Raw genomic sequence first — 17695 nt, 5'->3', positions numbered from 1 at the left:
AAGTCTAAATACATGCTGATAATCACAATTAATATACATTTATGGCTATGATCTGTTTTAGTGTTTTAGGAAAACGCTTCCTGAATTTGAAAACCATAAATACTTAGTAATGATACTGTTCATAATGAGTGTTTTCATTCCTTTCACAGGAAGCTGATCAAATATTTATCAGTCTGATGCTACTGAGATAAGTGCATTACTGTATAGTGATCTTAAATTAACCGAGTTTCTTGTACATATCTTACCTTCCATATTTTAAACTTTGTATAGAAGATGCAAACCTGCACAGTGGAGGCGTTAAATTGGCACTTAGTCTCACATTTACTGTTGTACTTCAGGAGTAGAAACACAGCAATATCCTGGTGCATTTTGCCTTGCAAATATTATTATTTTGACTTTGTTTAGAGATGTCGTAACCCCGGTCTACATTTTTTTTTTTTGTTTTTTTGCTATTACTTTGAGTCTCTAACATTCAACTCAAAAAGTTTAGCCCATCAGGAGCTCATCCTGATGAACATTTGTTTTAAATAAGTAATATTTACATGGAAACAATAAATTATGCAGGGAGAACTTCTTCAGCAATACACTACCACTTATTTTTTTAATCACATTAAGCATATAGATACAATATACAAGATCATACATAATTAACAAATGAGTCATATGATTAGATCTTCAAAAGATATTTTGGACATAAATAATAGATCATTGTAAGAAAGTAGGTGGATTGTTCTGTGGACCCTTTTCAGCCACAGACCATGCCAGAGGTAGTGTATAGTATGATAAAGAAAAAATTAAACATAATACACAGATGTAGATTACATTTACAAAGAAGTAAAATCATAATTATATGTACATGAGAACTTTACAGTTTGCAAACATGAGAATAGTGTTTAGGGGTAGTGTGAAACGCAATAATGCCATACAGTATATGCATAAAATGCGCCATGTTCATTTCAAAATACAGTAGACATATGCCAAATGTAATATCACAAATCTGGTGATAGATACAATTATAAACAAAGTATTTAGTTTAACAGTAAGAAGGTCCAGAGGAAAAGTGTGTTATGAAGAAGAATATCAGCAGACAGTAGACAGGTGAAGGAGGACAGGAAGTGTGAAGGGAAAAGAAGCAGGAGTCATAGCGAGATAAAAGGAAATGAAATGTGGAGTAGTCACATATGGGAAAAGGAAAGAGGTGGGGTGGTGGCTGGGACTAGAGAAAGGTATTGTAGCTGTGCAAAGGTTCAGAATAGACAGAAGATTCATGAAATAGACATTCAGTTGAGGCCAAAATGTATGTCTTAAAAAGGTAATATGAGTGCATAATGGCTTCTCAAAGAAGTTATGATGTACTGTTTGCTGTACACGATACATTTATATTGTTTTTCTGCTACTGTATAATGAACCATGGTACCACTCATTTCTTGTTTTAGTACTTCTGATCACTATTCTGTGCCACACTTGTCTGTGTTCTGTCTGGCAGCTGTGGCTTGAATGTGGACTGGTAATATTAGGTTAATGCACACTGTAGCTGTTAAACCTTGTTTGCCAAATGGTAAAATTTTCCTGTGAATTCTATGTTTAACTAATGTTCTTTTCATCTCAAAAGCATCACAACTGTTTATAACCATTATTAAGCATGACAGATTGTAAAAAGATCGGTGGTATACAAAGCAAAGTGAGTGGAATGGCCTCTAAACACAATAACACTAAACAAAAGTGGCCACATTATACTCATTAGTTTTGTATACTGCACAATACAACTGCTTCTTGGCTGCTAATATCAAACAATAGCATGACATATGCTCTTATGTTTCAGATAAATACTGAATGTGTTTTCATGACACAGCATCACTATCAGAGAAAGCAATAATTATTTTCCTCTTTTTGGCTTCACATACTTTTTTTAAAAGTGAACACTTTTCCTTTGCACTTATTTCATGATTTTTTGCAATTTGTTACCACGGCAATATAAAACCCTTCTGCAATCATATTGATATAGTTCCTTCAGACATGCCATCAATATTCTAATGAGAGATAGCAATAGTATTACTATAATGTACTTTTGTTAAGTACCTGCCTTATGGTACTGCAGAGTGGCATTGCTACAGTCACGTTGCTATTATTACTACTTTTAGATATTGTACAGAGATGACAATTAACGATATAAAGTCTTACCTTTTCTGTATACATTACTTAATTTGGTGGTGCACATCTTTCTTAACAGATGCATTCAAATGCATCTCAGGATTGCAAAATATAATAATAAACATTTATTTATTTCCTTGATGACAGTATATTTATTTGGTCAAATGTGCAGTGCTCCCTAATTATAATTGCATATGTTAAAATGTCAATTCTAATGATATTTGATAGTGCAGAATGTTAGAGATACACTGTTATGGCTTCATATTTTTTCCATGATTCTTATTACCCACTCTCTTGAGGTAAGTAGAACATACACGGTGGGAAAGCCATTATTTCTATATTAAGGATAGCAGTTTTGCAGTTAATCTCTAGTGTTCTCTCTGCATGCTAAGAGTACTCAAAAATCGGTTTGTAATCAACTGCTGGGATTTACATACATGCCCCTGCATGTGTATATATGTAATGGCTTTGCTCCCACCTTGTTAATCAATACCTCAGTCTCATCCCTGGTCTTGAAAGTGGTTCCTACCATGAAGAGTGCCCCCAAGCAGAGCCTCCATCACCTCCTCCTCCAGAAGAGAGGCAAGCTGTCTAAGTATTCCTCTCTCACCCACACTGCCTCTAATAAGTGTCTGAGTCAAAAAAGCTTCCAGCATTATAGTCAAGGATTTATCCTTCTAAGTCAATGAAGACAAAAAATTATATTAAGTAATATCAGAAATGAGGAACTTTAAGATGAAAATATAATATATAAGAATTTGTTCCTTATTAATTTTCAATAATATAATTTTAAAATAATTAGAGTGAGCATGTTCAATCAACTATTCAAATGCAACAGAGAAAGTAATAGGAATAGGTATAGTCTCTTTGATGTATGTCCATAAATTAACTATAAAGTTAATAACTAAATAAAATGATGACTGCATTCTGTTCAGTTGTCCACATGGATTGATTCCTCATTTTTTCAAATGCTCACTGAAAAGTGGTGCTAAAGACTTTTTCTTAATCATGAGATCAGTGTCTGTGACCTTCACTTGTACACACAGGCATCTTATGATTTATGTATACAGATAGACAATTGATTTTCCTGTATCATATCTTATAGTTCTTGTGCACAGTGTAGAAGCAGCACCTCCTCCATCTGGATATTAACTTAGACCTGTGATCTCTTTCTTGATGAGCACCCCAACAGAACCTGAGCCTCTAAAGGTCTTGTGTTATGTTACGTCAACCACCAACGACCAGCAAAAAACGATAGTGAACACGCAGTAATGAAGAAATAATGATTATTTATTTATAATTCCTTCAAATCCAGACTGGTTTTGGCTATTCAGCCTTTATCAATGAATACAATAAAGTTTTTTTTGAATGAAATGAAGCAGCCTGCATTTATACTAGTCTCTGATTACCTGGAAGCAATATTACAGCACCACCCAGTGGCTGGAGTAACAAAGTGCATGTTTCATTCTTGATTAAAGCATATGACCAGTGACATAAAAATGCCAGAGGTGTAGATATTAAGTCATATTTTTAAAGATAAAAATCAAAGCTCTGGAAGTAAGCCATTATATGACATACATATTACAAGGTAATAGACCAATACCATAGTCACTATTTGTGAATGCATGTCGTAGTGTAAAAAAGCAGAAAATATATATCACTAGTATATATATATATTTTGAAGGGTGATAACCACAAGTTCAAAAGAACTGAATAATAATGAACCAAGTACTGATCATATAATATATTACAAAATAAGGCAAAAAGAGTATATTGGCCTCATTCTCAGCTATATTATAGATTATAATAAATTGAAATAATATGCTTGTAGATGATACAAGTTCAACATTGTAATTGTGCAATACTCAATGTTTAACACCAACATACCAGATACGAATACCAAATCATACATATACATATTCGTATCCTGAACAATTTTTTATCATGCTTTATAGAGTATAATATGAACGTTGGTAGGCCTAACCACCATTGTATGGTTCGTACTAATTCTTGATCTATATGAATGTTTGTTGTTGTAACCATGATTATGAAATCCTCCAGTGTTCAGTGAAACTCACAGATGGTCATTCAGACCTGGGGGGAATAAACATCCAAGGTTGGTTATCCAATATTGTTCCTTGTGGTTTAAAATGGTGTGCCAACCCTGTTGGTTGTTCCTATCCCCCTGAATTTTGTCAATGATCATGAACATAAACTGGGCATTGGGATGTTGTATCGTGTGTCTGTATAAAGCATTTGTTTCTTTTTTGTTCCTCATGTCACTACGATGTTCTGTCATCCTTATTCTAAGAGACCTAGAAGTTTGACCAACATAAAAAGCTGTACATTGGCAGGTAGCTAAGTAAATAACCCATGTACTGCTGCAATTACCAAACACCCTGGTTTTAAATACCCGATTGGTGTTGGCACTGGTGAATTCTTTTAGTGTACTAACTTGTAAACAGGAGCAGCAGTGACCACATGGAAAAGTACCAATTAGTTTATCACCACTGATAGTGGTCTGATGATATATTGCACCTCCCCCTTCTCTGTTTTTGTAATGTGAAAATAGCCCTCCCAAATTCTTGCCTCTTCTGTATGACATTTGACATTGAGGGCCTAGTATTGACCTTAAAGTGTCATTAGCCAAAAGAATTTTCCAGTTGCAATTAAGTATATCCCTGACAATAGGTTGGTTCCTGCCATATGTGGTGACAAATCTCAAGACAGAATCCTGATGAGCATGCTCTGATTTTTTGTATTGTAACAATGTTCTCCTGTCTATGGTTTTGCTCCATGAACTAGCTTGATATATATCTATGTCTCTATATCCTCTGTCCTGAAATCTATGGTATAAATCAAGTCTGGCATGTTCAAATTCATCATGAGATGAACAAATGTGTCTGATACGCATAAATTGAGACTTAGGGATGTTGCGGATGGTGTGGTTCAGGTGCATACTGGATGCGTGTAACAAGGTATTGTATTGAGGGTATTTTCTAAATGTTTTGGTACTCAGAGTATCATCTGCGTTACGGTAAACAGTAACATCCAAAAAATCTATGGTACTCCTGTTACATGTAACCGTAAACTCAATACCCCAAATGTTACCATTCAGGTACTCCATAAATTCCTTTAGATATGCTTCATCCGTCTTCCACACCATCCAGCAATCATCCAAATATCGTCGCCAGATATCGATTTCCACCATGTAAATATTGTGCGATTTGTCATATATCATACATTCTTCAAAATAGGCCATGAATAAGTCAGCATAAATGGGTGCAAAGGAAGCTGCCATTGCTGTCCCTTGTAGCTGCCAAAAGCATTCTCCATGGAAATAAAAGACATTTTTGTTTAATACATGTTCTGCCATGCAGACAAGTAAGGTGTTGAAGCCTGGAGGATATAAGTTTGTTCTCTCAAGCCAGTATTGCAGGGATTGTAATCCCTACCAGTGTGGAATACTTGTGTATAAAGATTTAACATCCAACGTGCACATTAACCAGTCTGGTTCTAGCTGTGTATCCTCCAAAATTTGTAAAAAGTGCATGGTGTCCTGTAGTCGGGCCCTAACTGATGTTAAAAGGGGTTTGAGATACTGTGTTAGAAATGCTGATAGTGGTTCCGTCAAGGACCCTATCCCTGATACAATGGGTCTACCTGGGGGTTTTGAAATAGACTTATGTATTTTTGGGAGAAGATATAAGATTTGTTTCTGTGGGTCTTTTACAGTAAGATGTTTAACAGTATTTTTTGTTATGATACCCTCATCCTCAGCTAGTTTCAGAAAAGAGTCTATTTCTTTTTTAAAAACCCCAGTCGGGTCAATGTACATTTGCATATAACATCTAGTATCAGCTAACTGTCTTTTCCCCTCATCAAGGTATTCCCCAACGTTCATAACCACCACGGCACCACCCTTGTCTGCAGGTAGAATGGCAATGTCGCGATTATGCTTTAATTCCTCCAAGGCTGCCTTTTCCATAGGTGACATATTCTGGCCCAGAATGTATGATTTATTATGATGAAAATGTAAATCCCTGAGAACACATTGTTGGAAAATAGAGACATGTTTGTTCATGGGCGGTTGAAAGTGTGATTTCAAAAATTTGAAATCAAGTGATCTTTGAGATGTGTTGTCTGAAAAGAATAATTTCAAATTCAGGTTACGACAGAAAGACAAAACATCCTTAACAATGCTATGTTCATTAATAAAAAAAACTAGGAATAAAACCAAGTCCTTTATTAAGTAGTTTAGTTTGTACATCTGTCAGGTGAACATTAGAAAGGTTCAAAAACTTATGAAACTCAAATTCTGTCAACTCAACATTGTTTGTAACAGCCCTTCCATGGAATTGGGTCTTATTCCTATATTTGTGCTTGCGACCCCCTCGTCGCTTGTTTGTATGTCTAAAGGGTACTGAACATTAGTTTTTTTGCTTCTGGGTGATTCTCGGTAGTTATTACTTTATTGTATTCATTGATAAAGGCTGAATAGCCGAAACCGGTCTGGATTTGAAGGAATTATAAATAAATAATCATTATTTCTTCATTACTGCGTGTTCACTATCCTTTTTTGCTGGTCGTTGGTGGTTTACATTGTTGGCTTGACCCTGCATGCCATCCTTGCAGAGCGTATGGTTGTTTGCTGGTTATGTTACGTCACCCATTGTCCTTTTTTCCATATATTCTTTATTAACACGATGCACTACAGCTGTGCAGAACAGTGAGAAGGTTCATTATTAACTGATTTTTTTTTTCAATATGCCTTTGTCACTGTACTAAATGTTCAACAATGAATTCCTACTTCTGGTTTTCTTGTCTTTACATGGTCTTTCACAATGTGGTGCACTCATTTTGTACATCACTAAAATAGGTTTAGGAGCTTAGCAAATATGATAATGAGGTAACATCTCACTCATGTATGAATCATTGACACACTGCACTCTCGTTCCCAGACAGCACTAATCCATTCCATTCCAGAGCTTTTGTGACAGATGTACATACTAGAGTTTTATACAGCGACTGAGAATCCTGTAGTTTTGTAACATTATGCAAGTAATGGAAACTGTACTGCACCACTTTTTCTTGATGAGGTGCATCAGATGATTTCCAAAAATTTGTAGATGTTTTACCACTTCTCTCCTTGTGAACCCAGAAAGAATGTACATGGCCTCATTTGGTGCTGGATTCAGCAAAGCTCCAGTTTGATAAAGTAGGAAAAGTAAGATCTTTTTGAATCATGCACAGTGACTATTAGCATCACCTGATAGGTGACTATGATAGCCTGTTATATAACGCTGATTTCCGGAATGAGATTGCTGGGACAGAGCACTACAGGCACTACACCAACCTGCTTTGCATGAGGCAGGCAGATGATAGGGAGAGTATGCCAAAGTTCTATTTATAATAGAAACTTTACAGATATATATATATATATATATATATATATATATATATATATATATATATATATATATATATATATATATATATATATATATATATATATATATCTACATACACACACACACATATATACATATATGTAACGGTATAGAGAGAAAGGCATATCCCAGATGACTAGAGAATAATTATTCTAGAGTTAGTGTAGGCAGTATAGAAGTATTAAACTCTTTTCTGCAAAAATGTTTTAGAGAGAGTGATTGATAAAATACACAGAGTAGTAGATAATAAGACAGGAAATTGGGTAGTTTGGATTAAGATGAGGATGCAGCACAATGGACCTGCTGAAGGTAGACGTGATAGAAATGAAAATCCTGAGATGGGTTTAGGATGCACCTTGTGGGAGAGAAGAAAAGAGGACCATAGAACTGTAGCCTAAGTAGCTCCAATTGCAGATAAGGCAAAACAAAATAGCCTGGGATGACATGCTCAACAAGCCACGATGCTTCGCTAGGGATGGCTTGCACCTGTCACCCCTGGGCTTTTGGATATTGGTAAAGGCTCTTGCTACCCCCATAGTGCCTTTTTTAGGCAAGGCTCAAAAGACAAACCCACCTCCATAGGCATCACAAGGGATAAGAAACTAAGAGCAATGCTACTCAACGCCAGAAGTCTAAACCTCAAGATGCATGCACTCGAAACTCTCCTTAGCATGGAGAACATCGATATCTGTGCAGTAACAGAAACCTGGTTCAAGGCTCCTGAGAGCACCCCAACACTACCAGGTTATACCTCATACCATGCTTTTCGGCCCCAAAACTTGGACCGAACCAGAAATGGAGGGGGAGTATCATTATTCATCAAAGATACCCACACCTCTAGGTTGGTGGCACAGCACGAAGCATCAGAGACTATCCATGTACAACTAACAGTGGGTAAAACTGCCTTCCAGTTTATAGCCTGCTACAGACCACCCTCTCAAACCCAGGAACCCCACTCGGCCTTCCTGAGAACACTGGAAAATATGAAGGTCTCTCCAAACACCATTATATTGGGTGACTTCAACTACCCAAACATAGGCTGGGAGCATTACTCTAGCTCCAACACCCTAGCCCAAAGGTTCCTAGAATTTATAAACTCAAATGCTATGGAACAACTTGTTGCCACTCCCACAAGAGGGGAAAACATACTGGACCTGATCATCACCAACATGGGGACTCTATGCCCCAGACCAGAAGTGTATCCCTCACTGGTAAGATCAGACCATAAATTAATCTCACTGGATATTCACATCCCGACCCCACCCCCTGCCCAGAAAACCACAGTGAAAAACTTCTCTAAAGCAAATTTCACACTCCTCAAAACTGAGGTGGAATCCTTCAAAGCCCCAGGCCTGTGGAAAATACGGCCCAGACCGCAGAATCCTTTATAAACGCATTCTATGAACACCTTCAGGAATGCAAGGATCATGCAATCCCAAATAAAACCAAGACCCAATCCTCCAAAGGCAGACGTCCTGTCTGGTGGACCCCAGCCATAAACAAACTATACAATAGAAGGAGGAAGCTACTACATGATAGAGCAAAATCCCAAAAAGGGAAGGCATCTCTGATCAGTGTTAGCAAAAAACTACGGGCACTCATAAAATTGTCTAAGGCCAGCTTCAAGAGAAAAACTGCACAGGACACTAAGGATAATCACAAGGCTTTCTTTAGTTATGCTAGGAACCTGGGTGGGAATTCCCAGATATGCTCAGAATTAGTCCAAAATGACAAAAAATCCACCAAATCCACAGACATTGCCAACATCCTAGCTGACAGGTTCAGCGCAAACTTCTCCCCCCCCCCACCAAAAGGGCAAATATATATCCCAGCAGAATGCTGCCCCCCTGACATCTCAGATGCTCAGGTAAGAGCTGCCCTCTCCAAAGCAAAAAACACAGCATCAATGGGACCAGACGGTGTCCTGGGCTGCGTCCTACATGAACTCCAAGAAGAGCTAAACCCAAACATAAAACTGCTGTTCAATCTCAGCCTTACCACAGGATATGTACCCAAAGAGTGGCGTACAGCAACAGTGGTCCCTCTCCACAAAGGTGGTGCCTCAACAGATCCTGGAAACTATCACCCCATAAGCCTGACTAGCTTGGTCTGCAAAGCTATGGAAAGGATCATCATGGACCTCATAAATAAAGATATTGGGGACCTACAGAGACTGGATCCTACCCAGTTCGGCTTTGTTAAGGGTAGATCCTGCCTCTTAAACCTTGTCGATTTCTTTGAAACAGTCACCAAGGCCATTGACGAGGGGAAGGTGGTCCACACAGCCTACCTGGACCTCGCAAAAGCCTTCGATACAATACCCCACTTGGGCATATAGATAAGCTCACCAGCTTAAATATAAACCCCTATGTCACTAGATGGGTTGCAAACTGGATCAAGGACAGAACCCACATGGTTAGAATTGATGGAGCCCTGTCAGACTCCAAACCAGTTACAAGTGGCGTCCCACAAGGCTCAGTCCTGGGACCTCTCTTGTTCGGTATATATTTCTCGGAGGTACAGGCCAACACGGAAGGACTGTGGCTGACCAAGTTTGCAGATGACTGCAAACTGGGCACCATAATTGACTCTCCAGCCGACACAAGCATCCTCCAAAAGGGCCTCATAGAAACAAACAACTGGTGCCAGAGCCATGGCCTCAAGCTAAATGCCAAAAAGTGTATAGTCATCCCCTTTGGCAAAAACAAAGTGCCCACAAATTACCACATAGGTGGTAATCCATTAAGTACAGAAGAAGTAATTAGGGACCTGGGGACCCAAGTTGATAGCAGTCTCTCATTTGATAACCACGTGGCCAAAGTGGTTAGAAAAACATTTTATATAGCCCACCTAATCATGAAGGGATTCACATCTAGATCAGGGGAGGTCATCGTGCTTCTTTACTCATCCCTCATCAGGCCCATAATTGAGTACAATGCCCCTTTTGGGATGTACCTTACCAGACACCTGCAGCAACTGGAAAGACTCCAAAAGTACCTCACCAAGAGGATCAAAGGGCTCAAACAGATGCCATATGCTGCCCGGTTAAAGAAACTCCAGCTCTACTCAGTGGCATACCGCCTGCTCAGAGGCGATCTGTGCCTGACGTATAAAGCAATGTCCAATCCGGAATTAATGGACATGCTGCACCTCAGAAAATCCAAATCCCATCAAGCTAAGCGCTCGAGAGACTTGAACCTCAGCACTGAAATAAATAGGACATGCTGGAGGGACAGATTCATAACCCAGAGGCTCCCTTCACTCTGGAATAAAATCCCAGTCTAGGTTAGGCAGAGTCCCTCATTGACTCTCTTCAAGAGGAATCTTGATGAATGGATGGGGGATCGTAGGTTTACCCCGGGTATCACTTCTGTGTCACTGTTAGACAGAGGCACAGTATACTAACCTCGAAAAAGGGCATAGCAACATTAATTTAAAATGGGTGGCGAAAGCCAAACACACTCTGGCTAGGCTTATAAATGCCCTAGGGCAGATAGTCTAGTATGACCCTATGAACCTATGAACCTATATAATGCTTCAAGCACAAGTTCAGGAAAGTAAGAGAAAATCTGGAGAAAATAATCTGGGACACAAGGGAAGAGCATAGGTGGAAATAAGTGCATCTAGCTAAGAGATGGATGAATGAATGGTGTGAGAGAAGACCTGCAACTGTCAGACATGACTGACAAAAAAAGTATGACAGTAGGATTAAACAGAGAGAAGGCGATAACTGATGTGATATCTTGACTCAATAAAGAAAATGGGAAAAGGAGGTGGATGACAATGACTGGGGGAGGGGATTCATTTTGTTTTCCAATATACCTGGATATGCTATTTAAATGGGTCATGAAAAATATATGACGTTTAATGTCAGTAAAACTTGCATTATGCATTTTGCAGATGGGAATCTGAATTATCCTCATGATCTGGAAACTTTAGTATAGAAGTTGTTAAGGCTGCAAGATATTTGGGTATAAAAATTGATAACTCCTTAGCTTTTATTCTTATTTTTTGAAAATGGTTGGACAATGGTATTGTGAAATGAATGTTATCTTAGAACCATCACTAGCAGAGAATAAATAGTTCTACATCCTATTTACAAAACCATAGTTAAACCTATTATTGAATATTTTGGCTCCATTTATGTGTACAACAGGATGCAGTTGGGCAGATTGGAAACAATGCAAAGGTATCACTAGGAAGACATGTAGAATGAATGGTATGAGTTATTTTGATAGGCTTAAGGCATTACCATTGTTAACAAATATAGGTTAGTTAGAGGAGACTTAACAACTATTTTCAAATTTTTTAAAGATAATTGCCCAGATTCACTAATCTTCCATGCAGGACTAGTTTATTTCTGCACAGAAGCGTCCGTTTAGGAGCAGGATGGCAGCGCACCATGTATATTAATGAGGGCGTGCTGCCCAAGCTCCCAGGCTTACACGGAGCATGTACGAGTGCAGGGGCGTGTCTGAGAGCAGGGCTGTCAGAATAAACACACCCCTGCAATGTAGAAAAGCAGAAAGTGTTAAGAGATGAGCGAGATTGCTCATAGGTGTCCGCATATCCCCACCAACAGTTCCCTATGTGTACAACAGCAGCAGTACTGAAAAAGTAAATAAAGAAACCTTTTTATTTTTTTTTTAAACACCGATTAAAGCTAACTGTAGGTGCACGGGTGTGCCCATCGCTTAGCTACGGTTAAAACAGCTTAAAAGGCTGAACAAGGAAGATATATGCAGCACAGCAATAGTGTAGTGGGCAGAGCATCAGCCTAACGAGCAGGCATTCCCAGTTTGAGTCCTACTGCAGCACATTCCATTTTCCATGTGAAATCTGTATATGAACATTTTTTTTTTCCTGTATAACCTACTAAATACAATTTAAATGTGAACTGGAGTACTGTATTAAATGCACATGTGAAGTATCAGTGTCATAACGAATAAGGCACTAGTAAGCAGGTTTAAGCACAAATAAGCAGTAGTAAGCATATATAAGCACAAGTAAGCGCGTGTAGATGCGTTTGCATGGGGGAAAGCATTGCCTACACAGATTCAGCAAAGTAGAAGCTGAGTGTTAACTGGAGGTTAGCATTGCTTAGTTCCATGCAAACCCACACACACCCGCTAACAACTGCTTTAAAGTGCCTTAATCACTCTGTAGCCAATGGCGTGTGTTCTGCCCAGCAACAAAATACACAGCTTCTGCAAGGCTCAAACTCAAGACCCTGTACACTACAGTCACAGTACTTAACCACTAAGCCAACACAACAGTGCATAAGAGTGAGGTATTAAGAAACAAACCTCTCCATAGGAAAACAAGCTGAACATGTGAAAGGACATTCTATACAGCCTTATGTTGTATACGCAGCTACATCACATAAATATGTGAAGTGGAGTACTGCAGTAAGCACAGATGTGAGGTGTTATTGTAATAAATTGTAGAAGTACCCAGGACCCCATACAGAGTATGCAGACATGAATCATGGCTACCAGACACATATATAACCTGTAATGAATAATAAATCACTGCCAAAAAAGCAAATATAATGCTAAGTAACTGTTAAGCAATGCTAACCGTTGCACAGCTTAGCTTGTTAAGTGTAAGCAATGTGTAGAGCACCTGATTCAATCAGCCTATTGGCATATCTCCTTAAGCACTGCCAACCTTAGGTAAGCAGGTGTGCCCATAGCTTAGCCTTTTCAAAACCGGCCAGTCATGGAAAGTGCAGGAATTTGGCCATATTTAAACCCCACAGGTGGGAATACTTCCCATGACTGGTTGTAGCTCCCTACTGCAGGCAGAATGGCTGGTGTGGGTGAAGGCACTCAATTTAGAGTGCAGCGCTGGGGCATCCAAGAGTCAAAAATCATGGTATGGCTCCTGGTAAAACACAATGAGCAAAGCCTACTGCATGGGCTAGTACCAGGGCTCGCAGTATAAAATGGAGGCCTGGGATAGTCTCGCACGTGACGTCACCAGTGTCACAGGTATCCCCCTAGACTGGCGAGCAGGTCAGGCACCACCATGCTGACCTGAAGTGGTGGAGGGGGGGATGTACAGGGACAGTGGATCCAGGAGTCTTGGCAGATGCCTAATGCCAGAGTACTGAGTAAGTACCCATTCTACTAAGTAGCTAATAATTGCCTAGCTTGTGTATAGTATAGATAGGTATGGCTAAATATCACTGTATTTCTCTGACAGCTGCAGATGAGTGGGATGCAAACCAGCAAGGCCATGATGCTAGGTTGCAAAGGTTGCGTTGTGAGGCAGGTTGTAATTATTCAGCATGTACTGTCATAATAAATAAACATAAGAGCCTTAGAAAGTGTCGCACTGGTAGAAATAAATGTGCAATATACTGTGAATAAATGTATAACCCCCGGAGTGCTTCTGTTTACTCTTCTTTCATATGTTTTTGAACTGTTGCATACTATAAATAGTACTGTTGTATTAAGCAGTGTTACCCACACTGTGGTATGCAGATAAAATGTGTATGAAGTTCTGTATAACAATGTTGGAAGTGCTAAGAGGTCAGTCATATTGTACAAGTGTAGGAGACTTACACAGAAAACAGTAGAAAACTTCACATCAATTCCCTGATAGCACAGTGTACTGTGATGTTAACTGTAATTTTTTTGTCACACAAAGCAGGGGTTTGAATCCCAGGAGTGCTAGTAAGTTGAATACATAATCATACCCCACAACTGTACAGATTTTGTTGCAATGTTCAGATAGAAAGCTGTATGCATAATTACACCCAACTGTACAGAATTTGCTAGAAAGTTCAGATAGAAAGTTGTATGCATATTCATATCCCACAATGTTCCAATCTGCCCAGCATGTCCAGATAAATGGCCCACATCACCAGACTGGTACCCTGTTCCCCTGAAAAAATTGTGTTATGATCCAAGGAATGTAGGCAGCTGTTAATGACATATAACTGATAGTCAGACATGTACATTCTCAGATAATGTATATTAAAACAAACCTGTCATTCTAGCACCTCACCCAAAGTATATGAGAGCAATTCTCAACATATGTTGCATTAACACCTGGATCTTGTCACGCCTGTATGTAAGACATAGGTCACATATATAATAATCTATAAACATACCAGTGTACAATATAAGGCCATTGGGTAGTGCAATAATACATGCAAGGGACAAATCACTGCAGTGACTAAGAATGTTGTGAAAACTACAAGGGTATATCAGTTGTTAATTGAACTCTCTTTCTCAACACTACCATATGTCCAAAAATAACCCAATGACACATCTCAATCGGTATGTGTGCACTCCAAACTTATCTTGGGACATATGTCCTAATGGTTTATAAATATTCACATTTATTTCTATGCATGTGCCATGTTAAAATACACCCATACTGGTAGCCTGTTGCCATCAATGAAACTTGCATGCTGTTGTAATGACCACTGTTGTTCCATATATGCATGTGTTCTACTTGCTCTTCAACTGTTTTAAATCTGGTGTTTTGGGTTAATGGCAATACCTATGCATGTTGTTATAACTAATCCCAAATGCTGTTGACTAATACTAACCCATATCTGTCATAAACCTGTTACAACATAGCTCGAATGAGAAGGCCAGTCCCAGTGGACCCACCTGTCCCACCTCAACAGGCCATGGCACCGGGCACCAGCATGACTGGGGCCCAGCCTAGGACCTCCTCTTCTGTTGGCCCTGCACCACCTTCAGGTGGAACTGCCGCAGGGGATGGGGCTCACCCCTCCCAGGAGCGGACGCCGATAGGAACATGTCACCCATCGTCAGGTCTGGGCTGTGGTGCATAGGGAGCTCGATATGGAGTTTCGAGACTGGCTACGCCATCTTGAGGGCTGAGTGGTGCAATTAGAGGGTGAGCCTGCACCTCCTACACAGCCATCAGCACAGCCACCTTTGGGGCCGTGAAGGTGCAATGGTGACTGCCCATGGGTGGGGACCTCAGTCCCATTCTTTCTATTTGGGGGCTCATGGGCTTGCGACTTACAAACAACCTCCACATTCAAGGTGTTCTCTCACAACATGTGTCATATACTGCCCCTGTATGCTGTCTTGTCTGTCATCCTACCCAAATTATCCTCCCTGAGCATACCTACTCTCCTTCCTCCAACATCCCACTATCACCTTAAAAAAAAGTGCAATCTGTTCCCCCCAAAATAATAATACCCCATACGTAGCTGTCCATTTTGCACACATGTCCACTGGACACATGTAATCTGGTAATCGGGTCTAATTGGGCATCACAACATATTATTTTTGTCCTCACTCCTCTCCCAGGGTTTGGAGTGTTCAAATGAACCTCCAAATTCATTGCATACGCACAGCTGTTGCTGTAGAAGAAAGGGGCAGCTATGGACATTCCCTACACCCTCCCTGCACATCCCTAGCTATCTTGCCTACTTTCTTTTCCTCTTTGTGCCCCTTTTTCACCACTTTCTTATCACCCCTTTTTCTTTTCTTTTAAAGAAATTAGTGCGAGGTTAAGCGAGTAGGCACTTTTAAGCAGCAGTAAGCGAGTTTCAACCCGTTTGTGCAGGGGTAAGCTATGCCTACACAGGTTAAGCAATTTAGAAGCTAACAGAGTATAAGAAACTGTAACCTGAAGTCAATAGTGCTTACCTCTGTGCAAACCCGCGCAAACCCGCTTACAACTGCTTTAAAGTGCCTTAATCACTCTGTATCTGTTCGTGTTCTGCCCAGCAACAAAATAAACTGTCTCTGCAATGCTCAAACCCAGGACCCTGAACTCCATACACAAAGTGATTTACCACTAAACCATGGCAGATATACATAACCCTCATGTTTTCACAAAGATATCATACAGCACAATCAGTCCACAGTACAGGAAATGTAGTAATATCATACCACACAACCTGTTATTGCAAGAAGTCTGGACAAAGTGTGCCACAATGTGGGTATAAAAAGGGATATATGTCAGCTACTGCTCTAATACACTTAAAATGTTGCTAGTTACACAGTTATATGTATTAGAACACATATGTAAAAGGAGATGAAGTCTGAAACACAAAAGTGTCGGCACTAGTTACTGACTTCAATGCTGCGATCATCCATGTCAATTGCCAAGAGAATGAGCCACAGGACAAAATATAAGCTGAACATGCATGGACATATGGACAGATATATATCTGTAAATATAGACAGATAGACAGCTATATATATATATATATATATATATATATATATATATATATATATATATATATATATATATATATATATATAACTCACAAATAATCATGTAACATCAATTGTATATAGACATATAAATATGTTCACATATATGTATATGTATATGTATATATATATATATATATATATATATATATATATATATATATATATAGATACATATATATATATATAGGTACATACACATATACACAGACAAAAGGTATTAGTAGCCATACATATGTAGAAGTAGTGTGGATGTACTAGGTGCAAAGTATATCCCTCAGCCACAAGCTCTGTAACTGGCACCTGTGAAATGTGTGGCAACCATTCCCACAAATGAGAATACTTACATTAAACATATACCCACCCACAGTTCAAAGGATATGGCAAAACACACAGGTATGCATACACAGAAAACCTTTATTTCTGTACTATACAATAATGTATGCCATTACCTACACCACATAAATTTTGAAATATGCAATCAGTGATGAATGCAAGGTCCACACAAAACAGTAGATGCAAGCAATGTGGCTATATACCATACTATGTTGTCCAGGCCAAGGTCTTTAATTAGTACAACAGTAGACACAGGATTTGCCTTCCAGATAAGTAACAATCAACAATTACAGATGTAGTTCAGCAGCCTCCAGTTACACCCTGTAGTCAAGCCCTAGGGGGAAATGTAGCACTTGTGGTAATGTCACAGTATCTCATACATAACATTACTTAACCTAACATCACACTATCACACTGAATGACCCTTGTCTTAACACTTATATCCCTGAAAAGGTGTCACAGCCTAGATTAATGGCATTGAACACCCCCCATAAAAGGCTGTACAAGGGCAAGGAACACTGTGTACCACACACTGAC

This window comes from Protopterus annectens, chromosome 4.part0 (assembly GCF_019279795.1).
Source record: "Protopterus annectens isolate FY-2018-M chromosome 4.part0, PAN1.0, whole genome shotgun sequence".
NCBI classification, from domain to species: domain Eukaryota; kingdom Metazoa; phylum Chordata; order Ceratodontiformes; family Protopteridae; genus Protopterus; species Protopterus annectens.
Note: the sequence above shows the minus strand (reverse complement) of the source record.